The following is a 6,000-nucleotide window of genomic DNA, read 5'->3' as shown; positions in this document are numbered from 1 at the left end:
TATTTGCAAACAATACATCCAGGAGGGGACTAATATCCAGAATTTACAAGGAACTCAAACAACTCAACAACAAAAAAATAATCCCATTAAAAAGTGGGCTAAAGATATGAGTAGACATTTTTCAAAACAAGATAAACAAATAGCCAACATGTATATGAAAAAATGTTACACATTACTAATCATCAGAGAAATGCAAATTAAAACCACAATGAAATATCATCTTACACCAATCAGAATGACTATTACTAAAAAGACAAAAAAAAAAAACAGATGTTGGAGACGATTTGGAGAAAAGGGAACTCTTACACACTGTTGGTGGGAATGTAAATTAGGACAACCTCTATGGAAAACAGTATGAAGATTTCTCAAGGAACTAAAAAATAGAACCACCATACAATCCAGCAGTCCTACCCAGCTGAGTATCTACCCAAAGGATAAGAAATCATTATATCAAAGAGATACCTGCACTCATGTTTATCACAGCATTACTCACAATAGCAAAGATACAGAATCAATCTAAGTGTTCATCGATGGAGGACTGGATAAAGAAAATGTGGCATATATACACAATGGAATACTATTCAACCATAAAAAGAATGAAATTATATCTTGTGCAGAAACATGGATAGAACTGGGGGCCATTTTCTGACATGAAACAACCCAGATACAAAGAGACATGTTCCTCATGTTCTCACTTATAAGAGGAAACGAAATAATGTGTACACACAAAGCAGAATGTGGAGTCTCGGATAATGAACAATTGAGACTCAGAAGGATAGAAGGTTGGGGGGTGATGGGAGGTTGCTTGGTGGGTACAATGTGCCTTGCTCTAGTGATAAACGATGCACTGAAGGCCCTGACTTCACCACAGTGCAATATGTCAACAGCAAAATTGCACTTTACCCAATGAATATATACGAATAATAAAACAATGAGATACCACTACATACCTATTAGAATGGCACCAAAACACGGGCACCACCAAATGTTGACAAAAATGTGGAGAAACTGGAACTCCCATTCATTGTTGGTGGGAATGCAAAATGGTATAACTACTTTAGAAGACAGTTGGGTAGTTTCTTACCATTCAACTCAGCAAGCGCTCTTGGAATATTTACCCAAAGAGCTTGAAAATTTATATCTACACAAAAACCTAAACATGAATGTATACAGCAGCTTTATTCATAATTGCCAAAACTTAAAAGCAACTAGAACATCCTTCAATAGGTGAATGGATAAATAAGCTATGATACATTCAGATAATTAAGTATTATTCAGCACTGAAAAGAAATGAGCTAATAAGCTATGAAAAACATAAAGGATATTTAAATGCATAAAAGAGTGCATTTTATCATATTTAAATTATATCTCAGTAATTTTTAAATCTCTTTAAGGATGTTATCATTAGAATAAACTGAGTAAAAGGCATACAGGATTTTTCTGTGGCATTTTATACAAATGTATGTGAATTTACAGTGATTTCAAAATAAAAAGTTTTGAAGAAATAAATTTTTTAATTATGAGATTTTAAAAACCTCCTTAAGAGATGCACAAAGAAGAAAAAATGAGAAGAAAAAGGTTACACTAAAAATCAGAACTCAGGAGGAGTGCGGATCACAACCATGGGTTCAGATTTCAAGATGATTTACCCAAAGTCATACTCATGTGAGAGATGAAGACGGCTTCTTCATTCTGAGGTTGCTCAAGTTGTCAACAGAAATCTGCTGCCAGTGATGACTCAAAATGTTCCCCAAGATTTGGAGGAATCCCACAATCCTCAGCAATACACCACAGCTTGAGGTCTTTCCCCAGAAGCTCATGGTGGCAGTTCCTGACGAGAGTCAAGTCAATCTGCAACCATTCCAAATCTCCCAGCTGTACTTTCCACCAATGAAGAAGACCAACCCAGGACAAGTGGCCTTGCCTAATGAGAGACTGGTGAACCACAAAAACACTTCCCAAAAAATCCACAGGGTCACAAAGTGGCAGAGCTGTCCATGACAGTTGATGAAGTTCCTCTTTTGGGTTCCACATATGCCTGACAGACTTCCTCCCTTTGGTCCAGCAGCCTCAGCTCCATTAACCACAGGTGGGCATCACTATGGACTAAGTGGGGTGGGGCATTCTGGCAGGAAGCAAAGGGGTAAACAGTCAAAGAGAGTCTGAACTTCAGTTTGGGAAAAAGGCCTTCTCTACACCCATCTAGAAGCCAGAACTTGATTTTCATCAGAAGACTTGAGTTTCATCTCTGCTCAGTTATTGTGGAACCTTACAAAAGTTCTTTAACCTGTTTCCCCACCTCTGTTGGTGATAATAATACCTCTCAAGAAATATTAAGATGACATCTCTCAAGAAATATTAAAATGCAATGAGGTCATGGATATTCAAACACTGGATTTTTCCTTTTCCTTAAGTCAGTGTTTCCCAAGGTGTGGCCTACAAACTATTAATGGTACATAAGAAAATTTTAGATTAAAATGGACTTTTTAATTTTAATCCTTAGAAACTTGACTTAAAGGACATTAGAAAAAAACATAACTAGCTTATCTATCTTGCTAAGATTAGGTTAAGTTTAAAACTGAGTCAAAATAAAATCTACATTAAAAAAACATTAGGTTAATAATTTCTAGCCGGGCACAGTGGCTCATGCCTGTAATCCCAGCACTTTGGGAGGCCGAGGCGGTCGGATCACTTGACGTCAGGAGTTCGGGACCAGCCTGGCCAACATGGTGAAACCCCGTTTCTACCAAAAAAATATAAAAAATTAGCTGGGTGTGGTGGCGCCCACCTATAATCCCAGCTACTTGGGAGACTGAGGCAAAAGAATCACTTGAACCCAGGAGGTAGAGGTTGCAGGGAGCTGAAATCATGCCACTGCACTCCAGTCTGGGTGACAGAGTGAGACTCACTCTCAAAAAATAATAATAACGATAATAATAATAATTTCTAAAATTTAGTAAGTATATATGGCAGAAATAATAAAGACAATTGAAATTTGAGAAATAATGCTTCCATCTATAAGAACCAGGCCTGTGAACCTCATCCTTGGGTCTCCTGGAAGGAAGATCTTCAGGCCTTCTGTATTTTATAATACAGTACTCTCTTTGTAAGAACCCAGGGACACATTATTTCTGGACATAGTATTAGATGCAGTTGTACTTTTCCTAAACATTTGTCTCATGGATATTGCAAAACTGTGTACTTGGTTGAGTTTCTCTATTTGCACTAACAAGAAAGCTTAAAGCCCAACCCAACTTGGGGCTAGTTGTCAAATACATATAGGACTGTGTCACATTCTTTTTTTTTATTTCAATAGTTTTGCGGGTACAGATAGTTTTTGATTACATGGATCCATTCTTTAGTGGGGATTTCTGAGGTTTTTTTGTTTGTTTGTTTGTTTGTTTGTTTTTTGAGACAGAGTCTTGCTCTGTCACCCAGGCTGGAGTGCAGTGGCTTGATCTTGACTCACTGCAACCTCCACCTCCCGGGTTCACACCATTCTCCTGCCTCAGCCTCCCAAGTAGCTGGAACCACAGGTGCCTGCCACCATGCCCGGCTAATTTTTTGTATTTTTAGTAGAGACAGGGTTTCACCATGTTAGCCAGGATGGTCTCGATCTCCTGACCTCATGATCTGCCCGCCTCGGCCTCCCAAAGTGCTGGGATTACAGGCGTGAGCCACCAGGCCTGGCCGGATTTCTGAAATTTTGATGCACCCATCACCTGAGCAGTATGCACTGTACCCAATATATGTAGTCTTTTATTCCTCACCTCCCTCCCACTCTTCCCTCTGAGTCCCCAAAGTCATTCTTATGCCTTTGCATCCTCATAGCTTAGCTCCCACTTACAAGTGAGAACATACAATCTTTGGTTTTCCATTTGTGAATTATTTCACTTAAGATAATGGCTTCCAGCTCCATCCAAGTTGCTGCAAAGTCCATTATTTTGTTCTGTTTTATGGCTGAGTAGTATTCCACGGTGCAGCATATTCATTATTTATTAGCCTCATTTCTAACTCCATTTAATGTCCCTATCTTATAATTTTTGTTTCTTTTCTACTTTATTTTATTTTATTTATTTTTGAAACAGAGTCTCACTCTGTCACCTAGGCTGGAATGTAGTGGTGCGATCTTGACTCACTGCAACCTCCATCTCCCGGGCTCAAGCGATTCGCCTGCCACAGCCACCCAAGTAGCTGGGACTACAGGCATGTGCCACCATGCCCGACTTTTGTATTTTTAGTGGAGATGGGGTTTCGCCATGTTGGCCAGGCTGGTATTGAATGAACTCCTGGCCTCAAGTAATCTACCCACCTCAGCCTCCCAAAGTGCTGGGATTACAGGCATGAGTCACCGCACCCGGACTCTCTTCCACTTTCAACTTAAATTGTCTTCTTATATGTTTATATTTTTTAAGCTATCTTAAATCTTATTTGAAATATGGCAAAATGTAAAGTTTTAAATGTCCCAAGTTTATTTTCTTTTTTTGTTTATTAAGGATATATTTATCTAAGTAAAGTTTGTCCTAAAATTCAAAGGATTGTGCTTTCTGAATCTTTCTGTATCCCTGGGTTAGTACAGATTTGAGCGTGCTTTGATAAGAATGGAACAATCAATCATTTGGTATCATTTTGAAATTAATCCTTACCAAAAGCCCATTCTTTTCAGGGTTACATCACTACAGTACAAAAGAGATAGTTATTAACTTATTTCAGACCTGGGCAACCCCATGGACCTAAAGTAAAAAGGGAAGTGGGTTCTGTGGTGGAATTGGACTTCCTCCTTTTTCCTCAAAAGCCAGGATTTTACTGACAAAAACAACAACAAAAAAAAAACCCAACCTAAAATGATACCAAAATCTGGTGTCAGAACATTCAGAATACCCTAAGAGGTGGGAAGCTATTTTATTCATAGTTCATATACTGAGTCTCCTAAGCCAGTAGACTTTTCATGACCTAGCTCCTTGTACCTACAAATGTTTTCTCCAGTGAGAAAAGATTTAATGTTTGTTTTGGATTAACTCCTATACTTTTTTTAGTATCTTGGTTACATATTTTTTCTGAGCCTCATTTTCTCTCTGCAAAATAAAGATAATTTTTATTCTGCCTATTTCAATATAAAGTCACAATGAAACACTAGTCAGGACTCTCAGTTGCATGTGACAAAAATTCAACTCAAATTAACCGAAAGCATAGCTAGATGGCAGTGGCAGTGGAGTTATTAGAAGTTATTTAGATGAAGATTGAACAGCCAAAACAGTGCATAAAGGTAGAGCTCAGAGACCAGAAATGGAAATGCCACCTTACTCTCTTTGCATCTCTCATTTCTGTTTCAACCCCACAGGGCACCTCATTCTTTCTTAGAATAGACCAACCAGGAACATGGCTACCCAGAGCTCTAGTACCTCAAATCTTACAACACAGAAGCAAAACCCATAGAAGAATTGAGATTCACTTTTTCTAGTCTCAAATTCAAATATCCTACAACTTGATAGAATTGACCAATCTTGGGTCAGGTACTTATCACTGAACTTACCAACTGTGGACATAAGTTTGAGTATTCTGATTAGCCTGGACTAAATCAAGTGCCTATCTCTGAGCCAATCAACACTGTCTAGGAGAAAGAGCTCTAAAAAGATGGCAGCTCCCATTCAAGTCACATGATTAGAGTGAAAAGCAGCAGCATTTTTGCAGAGAAACAGAAGATGGAAACAGGTGGACTCTTATGGGCAGAAAAAAAAGAGAGACTTATTATAGGTTTTTAAAATCAGGATTATTAGACACATATAGTACATGGTTTCCAAGTGACTCAAGACTCATACCAAGTGCCAGCTACTCCAAGAATCCTTTCCTGATAACTATTTTCAATTATAAAACCCTTCCCTCACTGGCCTACCCATTATAGTTATACAAAATATAACTTCCACTCAGTTATATTTAAGTTCTCATTTGATTATATGTTATATTAAATTGCTAACAAACTATTTTAAATTTGTCTTCTGC

The 6,000-nt window shown here is 38.1% G+C and overlaps 1 long non-coding RNA gene across 1 annotated transcript in view; it reads right to left on the bottom strand.

Moving 5' to 3' along the window:
* Positions 1-1,498: 1,498 nt before the first annotated feature.
* Positions 1,499-6,000, bottom strand: part of LOC129036748 (uncharacterized) — a 31,537-nt gene continuing 27,035 nt past the window's right edge. Inside the window, exon 5 of the long non-coding RNA XR_008502640.1 lies at positions 1,499-2,125. This is a non-coding gene — a long non-coding RNA (uncharacterized LOC129036748). The remainder of the gene's footprint in view (positions 2,126-6,000) is intronic.

This window comes from Pongo pygmaeus, chromosome 4, assembly GCF_028885625.2.
Source record: "Pongo pygmaeus isolate AG05252 chromosome 4, NHGRI_mPonPyg2-v2.0_pri, whole genome shotgun sequence".
In the NCBI taxonomy this organism is placed as follows: domain Eukaryota; kingdom Metazoa; phylum Chordata; class Mammalia; order Primates; family Hominidae; genus Pongo; species Pongo pygmaeus.
The sequence above is the reverse complement of the archived record's forward strand: the minus strand, read 5'-3'. Positions and strand labels throughout refer to the sequence as shown.